Here is a 22,368-nt window from a genome sequence, read left to right as displayed (position 1 = left end):
ACCCAAAGGCAAAAAATGCCAGAAAAAACGCAAGAAAAAAATGCTGTGGTTTTTTTTTCAGGTGTTTTATTTATTTTTTGCATTTGTTTGGGCCACAAAAAAAAACAAGTAGAAACTTAGCCTAAAACAGGGCTTTAGAGCTCTTAGGCTAGGTTCACACGGCCATTGTCTCCTATCCCACTTTTCTCCCGTTATTGATGCTAAACAGACCATACTTTTACCCCTTGTAAAAAAAATAATAATAATAATATATATATATATATATATATATATATATATATATATATATATATACCAAAGAAAAAGCGAACAGGCGGCACTCTAGCGTAGTAATAAACTCAAAGTGATGTTTTATTCACCCATAGTGCAAGGTTTCAGAGCACTCAATGGGGTCTTTTTCAAGCATGCTTGAAAAAGCTCCCATTGAGTGGGTTGAAACCTTGCACTATGGGTGAATAAAACATCACTTTGAGTTTATTACTACGCTGGAGTGCCGCCTGTTCGCTTTTTCTTTGGTTCCTTGGATTTAAGTTCTTGGTCTGAACTTTGGCAGTGGCTGAGCACCCGCATTTTTCAGATCAGAAGCTGCTTTTCACAGTGCCACTCCACTTGGACTATATATATATATATATATATATATATATATATATATATATATATATATATATATATATATTTAATATATGCTTATAAGAACATGTTAGTGTAAAAAATAAAGATTTAGAATTTTTGCCTCCACTTTGCTGCTATTCCTATGAAACACCTAAAGGGTTAAAAACTTTCTGAATGTCATTTTGAATACGTTGAGGGGTCTAACATAATGACCCTCAAATTCACTTCAAAATTTAACTGGTTCCTGAAAAATTCTGATTTTGAAATTTATGTGAAAAATTGGAAAATTGCTGCTATACTTTGAAGCCCTCTAATGTCTTCAAAAAGTAAAAACATGTCAACTTTATGATGCCAACATAAAGTGGAGATATTGTATATGTGAATCAATATATCATTTATTCATCAATGTATAATAGATAATAAATATATATATATTCATCAATATATAATAAAAATCTAATTTTTCATGAAATTTGGGAATTTTTTACCAAGTATTGACAAAAATGTATCACTAACCTAAAGTAGAATCTGTCACGAAAAAAAAATAATCTCGGAATCTAATTCATAAGTAAAAGCATCCCAGAGTTATTAATGCTTAACCCATTTTGACCTTAAGGACCAGAGCATTTTTTGCACATTTGACCACTGTCACTTTAAGCATTAATAACTCTGGGATGCTTTTACTTATGAATTTGTTTCTGAGATAGTTTTTTCGTGACATGTTCTACTTTATCATAGTAGTAAATCTTCGTCGATACTTGCATCATTTCCTGGTGAAAAATTCCCAAATTTCATGAAAAAATAGAAAATTTAGCATTTTTCCAACTTTGCAGCTCTCTGCTTGTGTGGAAAATAGACATACCAAATACATTATATATTGATTCACAAATACAATATGTCTACTTTATGTTTGCATCATAAAGTTGACATGTTTTTACTTTTGGAAGACATCAGAGGGCTTCAAAGTTCAGCAGCAATTTTCCAATTTTTCACAACATTTTCAAAATCGGAATTTTTCATGGACCAGTTGAGATTTGAAGTGGATTTGAGGGGTCTTCATATTAGAAATACCCCAAAAATGACCCCAATATATAAACTTCACCCCTCAAAGTAAACAAAATGATATTCAGAATGTTTGTTAACGCTTTAGGTGTTTCACAGGAATAGCAGCAAAGTGAAGGAGAACATTTAAAATCTTCATTTTTTACACTAACATGTTCTTGTAGACCCAGTTTTTGAATGTTAACAAGGGGTAAAAGGAGAAAAATCCCCCCAAAATATGTAATCCAATTTCTCTTGAGTAAGAAAATATCTCATATGTGGATGTAAAGTGCTCTGCGGTTGCACTAGAGGGCTCAGTAGGGAAGGAGCGACAATGGGATTTTGGAGAGTGAATTTTGCTGAAATGGTTTTAGGGGGCATGTTGCATTTAGGAAGCCCCTTTGGTTGCATAACAGAAAAAAAAAAAAAAACATGGTATATCATTTTGGAAACTACACCCTTCAAGGCATGTAACAAGGGGTACAGTGAGCCTTAAAACCCCACAGGTGTTTGATTACTTTTTGTTAAAATTGGATGTGTAAATGAAATTTTTTTTCTTTCACTCTCCGAAAAATGCAGTTTTTTCCCAAATTTACCATTTTTACAAGAGGTTTTGCCCCGCAAAATTCGTAACCCCATTTCTTCTGAGTATGGAAATACCCCATGTGTGGACATCAAGTGCTCTTCTGGTGCACTACAATGCTCTGAAGAGAAGGAGCCACATTTGGCTTTTTGAAAGCAAATTTTGCTGAAATGGTTTTTGGTGGGCATGTCACATTAAGGAAGCCCCTATAGTGCTATAACAGCAAAAAAAAAAAAAAAAAATACACATGGCATACTATTTTGGAAACCTGTGGGGTGTAAATGCTCACTGTACCGCTTATTACATTCTTTGAGGAGTGTTTGGTTTCAAAATGGGGTCACATGTTGGGGAGGGGGGGGGATCCACCGTTTTTGCACCATGGGGGCTTTGTAAACACACTTGGCCTTCAATTCCAGCCAAATTCTCTCTCCAAAAGCCAAATGGTGCTCCTTCTCTTCTGAGCCCTGTAGTGTGCCAACAGAGCACTTTAAATCCGCATATATGGTATTTATAAATGTAGTTACAAATTTTGGGGTATTTTTTCCTATTACCCCTTGTGAAAATGAAAATTTTGGGATAACACCAGCATTTTAGTGAAAAAAAAAAATGTTTCGTTTTCAACAAAAAATCTTCAAACACCTGTGGGTAGTTTAGGATTACTATACCCTTAGTTACGTTCCTTAAGGGGTGTCATTTCCAAAATGGGGTCACATGTGAGTGTTTTTTGTTTGTGAGTTTATGTCATAACCGATGTAACAGGTTGGGAATCACTGAATTAAGTAACAAACACTCAGTGTTATGCAACCAGTGTGCCTGAAGTTGTTGCAAAACTACAACTCCCAGCATGCCCAGACAGCCGAAGGGCATGCTGGGAGTTGAAGTTTTGCAACAACTGGAGGAGAACAATTTGGAGACCACTGTGTTGTGGTGTCTAAACTGTAGCCCTCCAGATGTTGCAAAACTTCAACTCCAAGCATGCCCAGACTGCCCAGGCATGCTCGGAGTTGTTGTTCGGCAACATATACAGGGCCAGATGTCACAGAACTACAACTCCCAGCATGCTTGAACTGTCTGGGCATGCTGAGAGTTGTAGTTTTGAAAAATCCGGAAATGCACAGATTGGAACGGTGGCCCTCCAGATGTTGCAAAAATATAACTCTCAGCATACCCAGACAGCCAAAGGCTGTCTGGGCATGCTGGTAGTTGTAGTTTTAAAACTCCTAGAAGCAGCAGTGAAGATCACATTACAGCAATCTCCACTGCTGCCTCTGATGCCGACGCTGCCTCCTCCACTTGCCTGCCACCTACGCGGTCCTGCGGTATGTCAACCCGCAGCTCTTGGGGTCATCTTCCCCTGCTCTTCCCAGACTTCTATGGGTGGACAGGGATCTGAACTTTAACCCCCCACAGGGACCAATCACAGTGATTGCTGAGCAGGACCATTCACAGATGGTCCTTGGGGGGCTTTCAGAAATTGTCTCCTGCTGGTAACAGCAGGACTTCTGCCTGTTAACCCGTGCGATGCCGCACATCGCCGGGTTAACTGAATGACTTAATAAACGTCAGGATGCACGAACTACCAGCATAACCTGATGTTTATATAAGTCATTCTGCGGGAAGGGGTTAAAGTGACAGTGCTCAGATTAGCAAAAAACACTCTGTTCCTTAAGGTCATAATGGGCTACGTCCCCAAGGGGTTAAGATTGTCCACTTTGTAGTTTTGTAGTTTTGGTCTGTACCATTTTTGTTTTGATGGGACTTTTTGATCACTTTTTAAAAATGTTCTTTTGGTATATGAATTGACCAAAATATGCAATTCTGAAATTTGGCATTTTTTGATTGGCCCTGAAGTTTGATTAACATTTTATTTTAATAGTTTAGACATTTACTCACTCAGTGTAAATGTTTTTTTATTTTTTTACATTATTTTATTTTAAAATAAAAAGGGGGTTTGTTTAAACTTTTATTAGGTGAGGGGCTTATTCACATTTATTACTACATTTTTTCTTTTTTTTTCTAAATTTTTTAGTACCCCTATGGGACTATTGCCATAGCACAGCATTGGTCAGTGTTATTAGGCTTCTGAGGCTGTCTGCACCATTGGAGCCCTTCCTCTCAGCTGATCAGGATCCCTCGCTTTTGCTGCGATGGACTTGATTAGCTCCACTAAGTTACCGGCACTGGATTTTTGTCATTTATATCAACTTCGGTTGTGGCTTTTTAAGAATTAATGCTGAACCTAAAACTGATTGTCAATGTCTGGCATTAGCTATCAGCAGTCAAGACCAAACAGGTATGAAGCGCCCACAGCTCCTGAGCTCGCCTCACAGACCTGCCGCACGGCTGTAGTGGGGGGAACCCTTGGACTTTATTAATCAAGGTGGTTGAGGAGACAACAAATTGTATGAGATACATTTCAAGTAGATGGGCTGAACTTTAATGGGATTTTGCCACTATGAGAATGCCTCCTGATTGGTTGCTATGAGCAACTGCCCCACTTTAATTTAGTTTCTCTACTAAAACATTTTCCTTTTAACATATAGTACTAGATGTTCTGTCTGATTTTGTCAAAGAAACAGCTTGTTGTCTCTGTCTTCAGCACTTATCTATCCTCTCCTGAACACTATTCTAATTTGATTTATGACCAGAAGAGCGGTCAACTTTGCTCTGGTCATAAATGAGCTTAGAAGATGTTCGAGACAGCCGAAGAATAACTAAAAAAAAAAAAAAGAAGGCAGTAGAAGAGAAACTACAAAACTAATTTTAATAAAAACTTAAAGAAGAAAATTTATTTTTATACCAAAACAAATATACACAAAGAAAAAAAAAAAGCATTTAAAGGTGTTTAGCATTTATACATTCCCTCTCTTATTTTATGGCTAAAGATCACAAACCAGATGATATCCTAAAATAGCTCTATTATCAGTAACCCCACTTGACCATAACCTGTTGCGGATGTGTATGTACAAGTAAACCCTTGCTGCCCTGAACTTAACGCATCAGGGCACAATGGAGTGTTAAGTAACTTTGAAGCGAGCACAGTAGCTGCACTTGTTTCATAGTGGTGAATGTTAACTACTTCTGTATAAGTAGCCGGACACCCTGCTAATAATCCTGCCAGTAATGATCCTGTCCTTAACCATTTAGATGCTGTGAGCATGTTGATCAAGGCATCTATAGAATTAAATCCTTCATCGTGGCTAGCTCTGTCAGCTAATCGGACACCCACAACATGGCCCCTGCTCTTCTCTTCAACAGGCTACCGAGTACTCAGGGCAGCATCTTCCTGCACCTCAGCTAATCACTGGCAGCAGTGTTGTCCTATCTCGGTCAGTGATTGGCTGAGTGGGAAGGTCTTGCATCAAGCACTTATTTTGGAGGTAGGTTGAAAAGAAAAGTGAGGGGGGGGGGGAGACCATAAAAATATGCGCTACATCTGTTTGTGGGGCCAGTGGGGTAGAGAAGCATATGTTTCTTTTTTTTTTTTTTTTTTTTTCTTTTTATCCAGGACCCCAGCACTATAGTATGTGTTATTACAAGGCAAAATCACCCATTTATTCATGTATTTTAAATTATTTCCTTATATTTTTGTGTTCTTCTCCTTCCAGTAAAATAAAATGTATTAAATATCCAGAATTAACAATACTCACCCTTCTTTTATAGTCATAAATGTTTGAAGTATTTGGTTTCTTATTGTAATTTAGAAAAATGTTCACTTTGTGCAAAGCCTGAGCCATAATATAGACAGCAATATACACTTGGTAAGGAGTTGTGTCTCCAGAAAAATTAAACAGTTGATTGAGTTTCATCTCCTCAGAACAATGACGATATGGATTTAGATCTGCTAATGGCATAAGAAAATCCTTTAATTTATTTCCTGTATAGCAATGGAATATAGTCATCCAAATATCTTCCAGCAATTGATCAGAAGGTTGGTTGCATAACTGAACAATATTGAAAAACTCTTTTTTAGTTATATTGTTCATAGGAATTGAAAACACTAAACTACAATTACCAGGACTTACATTTTCTCTGTAAATAATAAGTTCCGTCGCCAGTGACCATGAACTTGGAAGTATAAGAGTCTTGTTCTTTAGAAGAGAAGCTACATTGTATAAAAACTTGATGTAAGTCAGACTATAGGAGCCACAGATAATAATAACATCAGTAGATGAAGCCTTCAAAGCTGGAGGGATATAATTAAAATAATTTTCAGATACAAGAATAGTAAATTCTATACAAATCTGATGAGATGTAAATAGTTTGACCAACTCCTGTAACTCTCGCCGTCCACTGTCATCATCTGATATGATGATCCCAACCCAATTCCACTGGAATCTCTCCAATAGCTTCACATAGGCTGCATATTGTATCTTGTCATCAGGTACAGTTCGAAAAAAGTTTGGGTAAAGTCTTTTATTGCTAAGAAGAGGTTCTCTGGCCCCATAACTGATCTAAAGGGAAAAAAAAACACAAGTCCATACTGTGACCATAAATTCTAGAGTATTCACCATCAAAAAGAAGAAAAATACATTAAACAGCACTATAATTTGTAAAAGAACAAAAATAGAACTGAACATTTAAATATAAAGTTCATTGTAACCAGTAATTCATAACTCCAAGCTATCAACCAAAACTGATCAACATTAAATGGCAACTACTGGCCAGTTATATAAGGGGGCAGCAAGTGGGCAGCCAGTTCTTAAAATTGATTTGTAGAAACCAGGAAAATTAGCAACCATAAAGACCTTGTGGGCTTCTATAAGAGACAGATTCTAACGGTTGGATGCCTCCAAATGGCAAATCTTAGTAATCTTGGTAAATGGTGTTAAAGAATACCTGTCGTGATCGTGTTCAATTTTATAATTCTCCCAGTTCACTGCCCCCATCATGATAAACCACCCCCTGCCTTTATTTGTATTATTGTTTAGTTTTCTACCTTGATATTGCTCTGTATTTTCTGCAGCCAATGAGGCAGTACATAAAACACACTCACCCAGTTTCTGCCAAAGAAGAGGGAACTTTATTCCAGGAGTTACATGGAATAAAGGAGTATGGGTCGGGAGGAGATGGAAGGTGAGCTCAGCCGAGCTCGTGGAACGATGGTCCCTTTTCACGGGTCCTCCGCTTGGTCACGCCCACTGGTGATGCTCACGGTGCCTGGTTAAGTACCCTGCCACCGTGGCCGGGGATCAGCTGACACATAGTTGTCAGGCAACGTGACGCTACTGTCAGGCGGCTGCTATGTGGGGTACACCAGCGCTGCCGAAAGCAGGTTAATTACGTCCTTCTTGACGTTAGTACCTGCTTTCGGCAGCGCTGGAGTACCCCGCATAGCAGCTGCCTGACAGTAGCGTCACGTTGCCTGGCAATGACGCGTCAGATGATCCCTGGCCACGGTGGCAGGGTACTTAACCAAGCACCGTGAGCATCACCAGTGGGCGTGACCAAGTGGAGAACCCGCGAAACTGGACCGTTGTTCCACGAGCTCGGCTGAGCTCACCTTCCTTCTCCTCCCGACCCATACTCCTGTATTCCATGTAACTCCTGGAATAAAGTTCCCTCTTCTTTGGCAGAAACGGGGTGAGTGCGTTTTATGTACTGGCTGTATTACACTACACTTTTTGTTCCCTGTAAGCGCACCCCTGACATCACTGCCTCACCACCTGTCCATTCACATACAGCGTAGCTTCAGCAACACACTGGATAACCCAAACTCACTACAGTGCCGGCTCTCTGTCTATCGCTTTTGCTCTGTATTTTCTGCTCAGTCAGATTCACCGATTGGGAAGGGGCATTCCCCAGCAGGCGTGACATCATTTGAAGCTATACAGGGGAGAACTTCATCCCTCACTTTGCTATAAACAACCCAGAGCAGTTCAGTGTGTGAGATGAGCTATGATTGGCTAAGGCTGCACACCCCCCCGTTAGCACTGCCCATTATCTTGGCTGATCTGATCCCCACAGTCCTGCTGTGGGTGATCAGATCAACCATCAGAACCGCTGCATTGCTACAGATGCTGTAATCAATATTGATCATGATGGGTAAATGGTGAACATCTGGGACCTGCCATGCATGAAGTGAGTGCAGTTCCTGTGCTCGTTTCATGTACAGGACATAAATGTACTGTATGTCCTGGTAAATTAAGTACCAGTACAGCAGGACTTTAATTTTTGTCCATTATCCTTAAAGTGGTACTCCCATGGAAAACTCTTTTTTTTTTTTTTTTAAATCTACTGGTGCCAAAAAGTTAAACAGATTTCTAAATCACTTCTATTAAAAAATCTTAATCCTTCCAATACTTTTTAGGGGCTGTATACTAAAGAGAAATCCAAAAAAGAAAGGCATTTCCTGTGATGTCCTGACCACAGTGCTCTCTGCTGACCTCTGCTGTCCAATTTAGGAACTGGAGAAAATCCCCATAGAAAACATATGCTTCTCTGGACAGTTCCTAAAATTTACAGCAGAGGTCAGCAGAAAGCACTGTGGTGAGGACATCACAGGAAATGCATTTCTTTTTGGATTTCTCTTTAGTATACAGTCCCTAAAAAGTACTGGAAGGATTAAGATTTTTTAATAGAAGTGAGTTACAAATCTGTTTAACTTTCTGGCACCAGTTGATTTAAAAAAAGTTTTCCACGGGAGTACCCCTTTAAGGTTAATCATATTGATCCACAGAAAAAAAGAGAACATTAGTTTTACCTTAAAATGTATTGCATAAAAGTAAAAAATAAATAAAAAAGTTTCAAAAATGTTTTTTCTTATCGATTTTATAAAGGTCTGTAGAAATAAAAAGAAAAGTTATGGCTTTTAAACCCCAAGAAGGAAAAAAAAAACTAAAACGGGAAAAATAAAATTGTCTGTGTCCTCAAGGTCAAAAAAGGCTGTGTCCTTAAAGGGGTTATCCAGAAATAGAAAAACCGAGCTAACTTCTTTCAAAAACCACTCTCTGTCTGTCTACAGGTTGGGTGTGGTTCTTCAACTCAGTTCCATTGAAATGAATGGAGTCAAGTTGTAATACCACACACAACTTGGGGACAGACGTGGAGCTGGTTTTGAAAGAAACTTCTATTCCTGGATAACTCCTTTAAGGGGTCATGTGGACAAGATGGATATACCAATTCCCAGGTTAATTCAATAACTCAGACAGACATAACGGCCGACATTTATCATTGTCTTTAGACTGTTTTTTGTGTCTACAAGAGGCGCAAAAAGGCGCAAGCAGGGTTTATTTGCGCTTTTTTCCGCCTTTTTGTTTACACATTTCTGCCGATTTTGAGTTGCGATCCACGGATTTTGGCAATACACATGATACAGAAGGGATTTATGAACTGCGCCTTTTGTAAAAAGGCGCAAAAAGGCGCAAAGTTACTGAAAAGTGTCTAAAACTACACCATCCCAGACCTGGCATAGCTTTTTAGTGTATGTGAAGAGAGAAATTTTAGAAAATGTTTACCTGCACAAAATTTATCAAATGCTCGGTGAACATTTAATAAATTTGGTGATCCTACACATTATCAGCACACACAAAAAAGGTGTAACATTTTTTTTCACTTACACTACAATGATAAATGTGGGCCAACATGTGTATCAATAATCAGATACAGATACTGTATGTAGATTTTTACACTTAGATACTTACTTTACTCACCTGTGTATATCCATATAAGCTTAACAGCTGGGCCATAGGGAGAGTAGTACCAGAATGTAAATCCCCAATAAAACCGACCACTGCATCATTCTCCATACAGGAATAGTTTGGAGCTGTCACTGTGTGTCCAGACAGTATCTGCAGAACATCTTTTATAACTTTATTCTCATGTCCACAAGAGTCATATATGTGATATCCCAGGGTGACATTGGGAAGGATATCTGATCTATTGTTAATTTCTTCTATAGCAAAGAGAAAAGCCCTCAGATGTGTATATTCTCTGGGGTGAGCACTATGGAATAATACGAGACAACTGTGTAACTAGATACATACAGCAGCAATTGTGTTATAAGAAGGAAGAATAAACTATAGGGGGGAAATTTGTTATTTGAGCTAATGAGTAAATTTATAAGTTAAAAAACTAAATAAAAAAAACCAGAAACATTAAGGTAAACACTAGAGATGAGCGAACTTTTGAAAAATTTGATTCGGACGATTTGCCGAATTGTTAGAAAAAATTTGGTTCGATCCGAATTTATTTGCGGCAAATCTATATTACAAACTGCTATTTCCGGCCTACAGAGAGCCTCAATAGGGGTGTAGAACACTTAGCTGTGCTCTAACACACATATGGAGTGTGCTGGGGTAGTGAAATAATATGCAGAATAACATGCAGATTACAGGCATCACTTTTAGAATCACTGCCGCAGAACGGCACAATAACAGAGCCTAAAGGTGGCATCAGTATGGGGAGACCATATAGTGGCTGAATGACACAGCGTGGAGCTTGCAGCATCATGAGGAGACACTAGGGCTTCACAATCCCTAAGATTAAAAGATGAATTTTGAAATTTAAATTGAAGATTTATGGTAGCTAGTTCTACCATAATTTTTTTTTTAGGTCCAGGCCCAGCAGCATCAGTAAACCACATATTGGCTGAATGACACAGCCTGTAGTTGGCTGAAGCATGAGGAGACCATAGAGTGGCTGAATGACACAGCCTGGAGCTGGCAGCAACATTAGTAGACACTAGGGCTTCACAATCCCTAAGATTAAAAGATCATTACTGAAATTTAAACTGAAGATTTTTGGTAGTTAGTGCTACCATAACAACATTTTTATTCCCAGACCCAATCCCAGCAGCGTCAGTAAACCATTTATTGCCTAAATGATAAAGCGTGGAGTTGGCTGAAGCATGAGGAGACCATATAGTGTCTGAGTGGCACAGCCTGGAGTTGGCAGCCGCAGGAGTAGACACCAGGGCTTCACAATCCCTAAGAAAAAAAGAGACGTAGTTTGAAATTTAAACTGAAGATTTTGGGTAGCTAGTGCTACCATAAGAACATTTTTTAGTCCCGGACCCAGGCCCAGCAGCATCAGTAAACCATATATTGCCTGAATGACAAAGCCTGGAGTTGGCTGAAGCATGAGGAGACACCAGGGCTTCACAATCCCTAAGAAAAAAAGATGAATTTTAAAATTTTAATTAAAGATTTAGGGTAGCTAGTGCTACCATAAAAAAAAAAATTTGGCCCAGACTCAGGCCCAGCAGCATCAGTAAACTATATAATGACTGAATGACACAGCCTGGAGTTGGCTGAAGCATGAGGAGACCATATAGTGACTTAATGGCACAGCCTGGAGTATGAAGAAGCATGAGGAGACCATTGAAATTTAAGATTTTTAAATAAAAATTTTAGATTTTTAAATTGAAATTGATGGATTTGAAAATGAACTTTTAACTCCCAAGTTTTAGTGTCCCGGGCCCCGACGTGTGGGTACAAAGGACCAAATCTAACAAGGAGTCACATGTCACATGGCAGCACAATGACAGAGCCTGGATTTGGCATCAGTAGGAGGAGACCATTTAGTGGCTGAATGGCACGGCCTGGAGTTGGCTGAAGCATAAGAAGAGACCATATAGTGGCTGAATGAGACAGCCTGAAGGTGGCATCAGTATGAGGAGACCATATAGTGGGTGAATGACTGCCTGGAATTTGTGGCAGCATGGGGATATCATATAGTGTCTGAATGGCACAGCCTAGAGTTGTTGGCAGATTAGGTTTCCATTGAAGATGTATGGTACCAAGTGCTACCATAAACAGATATAGGTAATCTCCTAAGCCCAGCAGCATCACTAAACCATGTAGTTTCTGAATGACACTGGAGCTGGCTGAGGCATCAGTAAACCATATATTGGATGAATGGTACAGCCTGGAGGTGGCTGAAGAATGAGGAGAACATTTAGTGGCTGAATGACACAGCCTGGAGTTGGCTGAAGCATGAGAAGAGACCATATAGTGGCTGAATAAGACAGCCTGGAGGTGGCTGCAGTAGCATCAGGAGTCCTGAAAGTGACTTGTGACGGAGTAGTACGGTGGGTGGCAATACCAGTACCCAGTGACAAAGGTGGGTGAAAAAAGGTCTGATGCGGAGGAATGTTTGTAACTGGGGAGCAGCGCCTTAAATCTGTTTGGCACTATCCATATTTGTGAAGTGTTGGTGTGGCACCATGGTCAATCTACTCTCATGCATCAGGCATTGGTGGTTGGAAATCCTGGCTGATCCATGCCTGATTCATCTTCACAAAGGTCAGTCTCTCAACATTTTTCATGGACAGACAAGTTATCCTTGGGGTGACGATGGCCCCCACCACACTAAACACCCACTCTCATGGCACACTACTGGCCGAGCAGGACAGCTTTTCCAGGGCAAACTCTGCTATTTGAGGCCACAAATCAAGTTTGGCTACCCAGAAGTCCAGCGGATCTTCAAGGTGTTTTGGCATGGACATGTCAAGGTATGCAACCACCTGATGGTTCAGGTCCTGCTCCAGGTCTACCTGCTGCTGAGGAGTTGCTTTACTATGCAGTGAAGAAAGCTACTCATCAGCGACTGTAGACTCAGGCTGCTGCTGATGGAGCTGGTACTGTTCCTGCCACCCCCCCCCTCCCCAGCAGCCATGGCAGGGGAAGGTGAGCGCAGGGGGACCCCCGATTCAGACCTGCGAGGGCATGGACGATGGTGCCGATAGGTATCGGCCAACTGACTACATAGGATGCCTCTGTAGTACGTCATTTTGTCCTCCCTCTCAGTGGGTGTAAAAAAGGCCTCTATTTTGTGGCTGTAGTGAGGGTCCAATAAGGTGGAGATCCAGAAGTCATCCCGCTGCCAAATGGGGACAATTCGGCTGTCACTATGCAAGCAGGTGAGCATGCATCATGCCATTTGTGCAAGTTACTCGGAGGGATTCCCTGCCTCCATCTCCACTGCATACTGCCACTGTGTATCTGGGTCCTCTGTCTCACCTTCCTCATAACCCTCTAGCTCCTCTGGCTGCTCCTGCTTCTCCTGTCAGATTACTAGAAAAAAAAACACCCATTTGGCGAAACCTAAACTGTGCTCCACTGTGCCATTCCCCCTCCAGTTACACCCCCACAGGGCTAATGTGACCGTGTAGATGCCAAGTCTCCAGTGCCCTGACCAGCCATTGTTTCCAACACATCTTGTAAGAAATGAAGCAGTGGAATGATATCGTTCATCCCGTAATCCTGGCGACTTACTTATAATGTGGCTTCCTCAAAGGGCCTGAGTAAACGGCAGGTGTCACGTATGAGCTGCCACTGGTTCACATTGAAGTTACACAGGGGAGTGCCCCTATCCGCTTGGATCATCAAGAAATTGGTTATGGCTTTTCTCTGTTTGTACAGTCGGTCCAACATATGGAGGGTGGAATTCCAGCGTGTGGCAACATCACAAATCCGACTATGTTGTGGGGAAACCGTTCTGACGCTGCAGCTCAAGGAGGGTGTGCTTTGCAGTGTACGAGTGGCTGTTTAATTGTTAGGATGTCTTGCAAATGGGGGGAACACTTCAGAAACTGCTTCACAACCAGATTGGAAACGTGGGCCATGCAGGGCGCATGGCTCAGCCTTCCCAGTCACAGTGCATGCAAAGATGTTCTTCCCGTTGTCGGTCACCATGGTTCCCATTTCCAGTTTTTGTGGAGTAAGCCATGCTCTGATTTCTTTACAAATGACTTTTAGCGGTTCCTCCCCTGTGTGACTCTTTTTGCCAAGGCAAACCATATGAAGAACAGCGTTACACCGCCCTGCCCTGCACAGATGGTATGCTGAAGGGCCACTGAGACTTGTCTGGGCAGTGGAGGCTGAGGACACAGTGGAGGATGAGGAGGCGGAGTCGCACACTGTCACAGGACCAACGGGCAGAGAGCTGGGAGGAGGAAGCGGCGTGACCTTTCCAAGTGAGCCTTAAAGGACATGTATTGGCCCTGACTGTAGTTACAGCTCCAGACGTCAGCGCTACCGTGCACTTTGGTACACACTGACAGGCTCAAGGACTGGACCACCTTCTTTTCCACAAAATTATGCAGGGCTGGTACTGCCTTCTTCACAAAGAAATGTCGGCTTCGCACTCTCCACCCCAGCTTTGCACAAGCCATCAGTTCTCTGAAAGGTGCAGAGTCCACCACTTTAAAAGGGAGGGACTGTAGCACCAATAACTTAGACAGGAGCACATTCAGCTTCTGCGCCGTTGGATCAGTGGGAGCATACTGTTGTATCTTGGACATGGCTTCGCCGATGGATTGTTGGGGGAATGACTGACTAAAAGTAGGAGGAGAAGGAGGATCTGGAGTGACAGAAGGAGGGTATGACACACAGCTCCCTTCAGCTGAGGTGGTGGGGCCTTGACTGGCTGAAAGAGGGAGCAGCGTGCCACTGAGTGATGCAGCAGGCTGGACCACTACATCAGAGACATGGTTTTCCCAGGCCGCTTTATGGTGGCGAAGCATGTGTTGACGCAGGGTCGTGGTGCCAACATTAGGACCCTGGCCATGCTTCACCTTCTGCCGACATATCTTGCATGTGGCTATGTGAACCTCCTCCGGATGTGAACCTCCTCCAGATGCCACACCGCAGAGTAGCTGATTTTCCCACCAACAGTCCGCACTAATTGACTGCTATTGCTGCCGTCTCCAGGAACCCCTGTCCCACTACCTCCCGGAAAGGTAGGCTGCTTCGAAGCAGGTGGTCTCTCCTGGGCACGTTTGGCTCCAGAATTTCCACTTCTCCCACCATGCTGACTGCCAACCATGCTACCACCTTGCTGGCTCAGCTGCTGTCTCAAGGGCAACCTGCAACTCTCTTCTCCTGATGATGATGATGAAGCACCCGGCTCCCAATTGCAATCAGCTTTATCATCTTCAACAAGTGTCTGCACGTCACTGATGTCCTCCTCAAGTTCCTCAACAGTGTCTGCTTCCGGACCCTGAACACTGGCAACACCGCCTCCCACGTCACTCTCCTCATCACTACTTGCCCACCTAGCGGAGGAAACTGCAGATGTCTCCTCCCCTTCTTGGCTGGGCAGTAGCTGCTTACTGTTCTCTATTAGATCGTCCTCAGTGAATAGTGGAGCTGAACCCACAGCATAAGATACTTCTTTAAGGGAGGGAACAGTATAGGACAGAGGCAATGGGAGGACAGGGACTGCTCCCAGACCATGCCAACTGAGGGTTGTGTCTGTGGAACCCACCGACTGGGGGTGTCAGATGTCACTTGTAATGAAGTGGATGACCGTGTTAACCAATCGACGGAGGATGGGTTGCTGGTCGAGACACGACCGCTAGCTGATAATGGGAGCTCAGGCCTCTCAGTGCTGCCATTCACCCCTAGTCTGCTGTAACCTCTGCCTGAAGGATTTATTCCTCTGCCACTCCTCTGTACACGTCCTGGCACTTCTCTGCCTGACATACTTAGTGCGTATATGAGGAGAGTACAATATGCTTCACTATGCTTAAAACAGTATTTGTCTAGAACAACAGCAGCAGGTGTGCACTTTTGGCTAGCCTTCACAGTATCTAGGCCCTTGACAGATTGAGAGATACAAAATATGCACTACTTAGATGTAGGCATGTGGTATGCACTGATGAGGGCAAAAAATGCTCTACAGTACACTTAAAAAAGTATCTGAGTACTACTCCAGCCGGTGAATACTTTTGCCTGGACTTACACAGTATGTAGGCCCTTGACAGATTAAGAGGTACAAAATAGTACACTAATTAGATGTATGTATGCGGTATGTACTGATGAGGGAAAAAAATGCTCTACAATTTGCCTAAAAACTCTGTATTTTTGTAAAACACCAGCCGGTGATTACTTTTGTCTGTCCTTTCACAGTATATAGGCCCTTGACAGATTAACAGGTACAAAATAGTACACTACCTGTACGTATGCAGTATGCACTGATGAGGGCAGAAAACTGTGGTACAGTACCCTTAAAAAAATAATTATAAATCACTGGCAGTACACAACAGTGCTGCAGCAAAAAAAAGTTGTGTACTGAACACAAAATTGGACTCTGTCAAAGATTATTGGGAATGGACTGCTGGGTATTATACCGTCTACAGACTAGTATAACCAGTAGATGATTTTTTGAGGAACAAAGACACTGAATTGCACTGAAAAAAAATGATTTCTTCCTCCTCTGCTAAGGTTTATGAAGTTGATGCAGCTTGTTGAAATGTATGAGGCAACACACAGCTCTCTGCCCCTCCCTGTAATACTATGCTGAAGAAAGTAACTGGGAGGTTAATGCCTGCAGCTGCAGTAAAAATCCTTTTCAGTGAAAAAAACAATGCTCTCTGTCCACGAGAATGCTGATGTGACTAGGAGGATGTTAAATGCTGCTGGACTGCGCTTTTCTCTGCTGTAACATACACACACAGGCTCTGTGTCCTGTGATCCTTCTGCAGTGTATTGTAATGAAGTGAGAAGCTGGAATTATGGCATCCGAATATATAGGGCTTTGACATCACAGGGGTGACTGGTTGCTGATAGGCTGCCTCCTGCATGTGATTCAGGGTCATCCAGCCTACTTCCCTTCCCGCCTTGCCTTTCCGCCTTCCCAGCGTCTCTTGCCCCATCTACTGACATGTGGATCTGCCATTTTAAATGGCCTGGAGCCTGGATTGCTGTAAAATTAAGTGATTTGTGTGATAGAATCATTCGTTGTAAATCGAATATTTCCTGAAATTCGTAACTAATTCAGGTTCATCAGCTTCGATTCTCTCATCTCTAGTAAACACTGCAGCCAAAACCTTAGTATGGTCTACTATGGTAGCTAGAAGCCCTAAACCCCCTCCCCTACACAAACACACCCTTGTAAAACGTTTTATGACACCAAGCAACAAACCTGAACGAGTGGTCTTATAAAATAAAGAAAATAAGGCAATTTATTGCCTCACTATAAAATTGTGTATATGCCATACAAGCAACCGATATCATCCTCTCAAGCTCTCTCTGTGCTTCAGTTTGTGGTACAGTTATGCTGAAAAGTTTACTCACCCAGGCGAAATTGGTACATTTTGGCATTGATTTAGAAAATATCATTGACCATGCTTTTTATGTGAGGAGAGTGAACATATGAAACCATTTCTTATCAGATATTTGTTTAGTTCCTTATTAAATCACAATGACAACAGAAATCACCCAAATGGCCCTGATCAAAAGTTCATATAAGGTTAATGCAGTTTTCCAGAGTAACTTATCAAATTGCTTATTTAATTTTTGAAAAGGCCTCTGAAAAATAAAAGAAGCAATCTGATTGGTTTTTATTAGTGATGAGCGGCAGGGAGGGGCCATATTCGAATTTGCAATATTTTGTGAATATATTGACGGTTATTTGTCCTATGTTCGTGAAATTCGCATTTTCACTATGTTTGTTCCCTTTTTTTTTCATGTGAAAATTTGCATGGGAAATTTGCATAAAAATTTGCAAGTGAAAAGAAAAAAAAAGAAAACAAAATATTCATCATTACCAATATATAGCACTATATTCTAAATATTCATGAAATCGTGAAGTGCCAATATTTTCGAAAAAAAATTCACATTATGAATATTCGTGCTCAACACTATGGGCAACTGCACCACTGTTCCTCTTCCCCTGTGTTTGGGGGGATACACCAGATGGAAAGGTTTTAGGTAAAATAGAGAAATATTCAGAACTCTGGCAACTGAAATTGAATGCGGATAGGTGTAAGATAATGCTTTATAGGCACCATGGGGAATCTTGTTAAAAGTCATAGCAAGAGGAAAGTAAAATGTTATCATGTAAAATGTTGACAAACAATTTGCATTCTCCTTCATGAAAGCTGCGCATGGACTTTCCAGCACGACAATGACCCTAAGCTCATGGCCAAGTTGACACTTCATTGCTGATAACAGAAAAAAGTAATGGTTTTGCAGTGACTATCACAGTCTCCTTCCCCTTGTTATCCCTCTAGGGAGATCTCAAACTTGTGGTTCAAAAAGACAGCCAAAGACTTTGCATGATCTTGTTGCATTTTACTAAAATGAATGGGCAGCTCTACCACCTACAAGAATTCAGGCTTCAAAAACAACAACACTGCTCAAAAAAATAAAGGGAACACTAAGATAACACATCCTGATCTGAATGAATGAACTAATCGTATGAAATACTTTCATCTTTACATAGTTGAATGTGCTGACAACAAAATTACACAAAAATTATCAATGGAAATCAAATGTATCAACCCATGGAGGTCTGGATATGGAGTCACACTCAAAGTGGAAAACCACACTACAGGCTGATCCAACTTTTATGTTATGTCCTTAAAACAAGTCAAAATGAGGCTCAGTAGTGTGTGTGGCCTCCACGTGCCCGTAGGACCTCCATACAACGCCTGGGCATGCTTCTGATGAGGTGGTCTCCTGAGGGATGTCCTCCCAGACCTGGACTAAAGCATCCGCCAACTCCTGGACAGTCTGTGGTGCAACGTGGCGTTGGTGGATGGAGCAAGACATGATGTCCCAGATGTGCATCAGATTCAAGTCTGGGGAACGGGCGGCCAGTCCATAGCATCAATGCCTTCCTCTTGCAGGAACTGCTGACACACTCCAGCCACATGAGGTCTAGCATTGTCTTGCATTAGGAGGAACCCAGGGCCAACCTCACCAGCATATGGTCTCACAAGGGGTCTGAGGATCTCATCTCAGTACCTAATGGCAGTCAGGCTACCTCTGGCAAGCAGGGAGGGCTGTGCACCCCCCCAAAGAAATACCCCCCACACCATTCCTGATCCACCGCCAAACTGGTCATGCTGGAGGATGTTGCAGGCAGCAGAATTCTCCACGGCGTCTCCTGACTCTGTCACGTCTGTCACATGTGCTGAGTGTGAATCTGCTTTCATCTGTACCAATCTTGGTGTTCTCTGGCAAATGCCAAACATCCTGCACGGTGATGTGCTGTAAGCACAACCCCCACCTGTGGACGTCGGGCCCTCATACCACCCTCATGGAGTCTGTTTCTGACCGTTTGAGTGGACACATGCACATTTGTGGCCTGCTGGAGGTTCATTTGCAGGGCTCTGGAAGTGTCCCTCCCGCTCCTTATTGCACAAAGGCAGAGGTAGCTGTCCTGCTGCTGGGTTGTTGCCCTCCTACAGCCTCCTCCACGTCTCCTGATGTACTGGCCTGGTAGCGCCTCCATGCTCTGGACACTACGCTGACAGACATAACAAACCTTCTTGCCACAGCTCGCGTTGATGCGCCATCCTGGATGAGCTGCACTACCTGAGCAACGGCCTGCATGCACTATTTCTCCCGTTACTATCTTCCGTCACAAAATAATGGCTGTTATTAATAACGGGCTATAACGGGTTAAAGCAGCTATTAGAAAAATCCCATAGACTATAATGGGATTTTCTAACGGCCGTATGGGATTTTGTAACTTCCGTTTTACAGCTGATTTTCTGACGGAACTTCGTACAAATCTTTAAAACGGAGTAATTTTGTAGTGTGAAAGAGGCCTTGGCATCAGCATAAAAGACAATAGAACTAAAATTACAGATAATAATTATCAAATGTGTAGAAGAGTGATTGTCCACTAGAAATAGTAAATGTTATTATTATACTTTATACGGTTGCTCTTTATCTCATAAATGCTGAATTCTACTTACCCTATACACATCCGGTTATATAAAGTTCTCCCTTTCTGTCTCCACCTTTTCACCCAGGAATGTACAGTGAAGATCCCTCCGATAATGATATCTCCTTCCTGAGAATATTTGTACTCAAATGTATAATTCTTCATTGCAAGATGGCATTGAGTTGCAGGGTCCTGGATCTCAGAGATGCAGAATGTCACACAGAGAACTGATAATAATAACAACATGTTTAGTACAAGACAACAGAAGATGTATACAGTGTGCACCCTCCGATGTCCCAGCAGATGTATCAGGACCAACAGCACAGACACACAAGGATTCATGCAGCTCTACTGCAGAGGTTGTAGCAGGGAGAGGTTTATATAACCAGTTTCAAGTAATTTCAGTCTTAAACTAACTAAAATACAGAACATTGATATAAATCACTGCATCAAAAAAATCGAAACCACCGGGGAGCTCACAGCACTGAACCAGAACAGCTAGAATTAAAATTTAAAAAAAAAAAACAATTCCTGTATGATTTAAAGAAAGAAAAAGAAACTATAAAATAACATGATCATACTTTGAAATAAAATATTACAATTAGTATTGTGTGAACTTTTCAAAGCTTCAATTTGGCGGGCTTTTCGAACTTTCGGAAACGTGTGGTTCATGGTAACTAATAGCTTGTTTAAAACACACTGCACTAGGGGAGTTTGTATGCTTTTTAACACTAGCTGCATAAAGTATCCCTTTTTGTTTGCAGATGTCTGCCAGTGTGAAAATGCACACAGAGGTATCGGAAGATGCAATGGCTTTTTTCAAGCGTCCAAAAAATTCTCACTTTTTGAAAGGAATGTTTTAACAAAATAGTGAAGAAGAAATAAGTAAGAAACACTGAAAAAAATTATCCTTTTTTGTGTATTTGTAGGCTTGGCAGGTAGCAGCGGTAGCAAGGGTAATGGTGCAGTGGTGGCAGTTGTAGTCAGCGGACAGCAGGTAGTAGTGAACTGTTAGGAGTTGTATTAACCAGAGGACAGCAGGTATTGGTTTATTGTTGGGAGTCATAGTTATAGATGAGCGAACTTTAGAAAAATTTGATTCGGCCGATTTGCCGAATTTGCCGAAAAAGTTTGTTTCAATCCGAAAATTTTTGCGCCAAATCTATATTAAAATAGGCTATTTCTAGCCTACATACAGTCTCGATAGGGGTAAAGAACACTTTGCTGTGTTCTAAAACGCATATGGAGTGTGCTGGGGTAGTGAAATTACTCCGTGAAGTTATTCCGAATAACATGCAGATTACCGGCATCGCTCTTAGAATCACTGCCGCACAGCAGCGCAATGACAGAGCCTGGTGGTGGCATCAGTGTCAGGAGACCATATAGTGACTGAATGACACAGCGTGGAGTTGTTGGCAGCATGAGGAGACCTTATAGTGGCTGAATGACACACCTTGGAGGAGGCTGAAGCATAAGGACACCATATAGTGGCTGAATGACACAGCGTGGAGGTGTTGGAAGCATCAGGACACCATATAGTGGCTGAATGACACACCTTGGAGGAGGCTGAAGCATGAGGACACCATATAGTGGCTGAATGACACAGCGTGGAGGTGTTGGCAGCATGAGGAGAGCATATAGTGGCTGAATGGCACAGCGTGGAGGTGTTGGCAGCATGAGGAGACCATATAGTGGCTGAATGGCACAGCATGGAGGTGTTTTCAGCATGAGGGCACCATATAGTGGCTGAATGACACAGTGTGGAGGTGTTGGCAGCATGATGAGACCATATAGTGGCTGAATGGCACAGCATGGAGGTGTTTTCAGCATGAGGACATCATATAGTGGCTGAATGACACAGCGTGGAGGTGTTGGCAGCATGAGGACACCATATAGTGGCTGAATGACATAGCTTGGATGAGGCTGAAGCATGAGGACACCATATAGTGGCTGAATGACACAGCATAGAGGTGTTGGCAGCATGAGAAGACCATATAGTGGCTGAATGGCACAGCGTGGAGGTGTTGGCAGCATGAGGACACCATATAGTGACTGAATGACACAGCGTGGAGGTGTTGGCAGCATGAGCAGACCAAATAGTGGATGAATGGCACAGCCCGGAGATGCCAGCAGCATGAGATCACAATCCCTAAGATTAAAAGATGAATTAAGAAATTTAAACCGAAGATTTTGGATAGCGGGTGCTACCTATGATAAAATTAGAATTTCCCAGACCCAGGCCCAGCAGCGGCATCAGTAAACCATATATTGCCTGAATGACACAGCCTGTAGTTGGCTGATGCACGAGTACACACCAGGGCTTCACAATCCCCCCCCCCAAAAAAACACAACAATTTAAGAAATTTATGAAGAAAATTTTGGATAGCGGGTGCTACCTATGAGAAAATTTGAAATTCCCAGACCCAGGCCCCACAGCTGCATCAGTAAACCATATATTGCCTGAATGACACAGCCTGTAGTTGGCTGATGCACGAGTACACAGCAGGGCT

The 22,368-nt window shown here is 42.1% G+C and overlaps 1 pseudogene; it reads right to left on the bottom strand.

Moving 5' to 3' along the window:
- Positions 1-19,506, bottom strand: part of LOC130366990 (vomeronasal type-2 receptor 26-like) — a 40,475-nt pseudogene extending 20,969 nt beyond the window's left edge.
- Between the last annotated feature and the right edge of the window lie 2,862 nt (positions 19,507-22,368).

The sequence above is a fragment of the Hyla sarda genome, chromosome 1, assembly GCF_029499605.1.
Source record: "Hyla sarda isolate aHylSar1 chromosome 1, aHylSar1.hap1, whole genome shotgun sequence".
In the NCBI taxonomy this organism is placed as follows: domain Eukaryota; kingdom Metazoa; phylum Chordata; class Amphibia; order Anura; family Hylidae; genus Hyla; species Hyla sarda.
The sequence above is the reverse complement of the archived record's forward strand: the minus strand, read 5'-3'. Positions and strand labels throughout refer to the sequence as shown.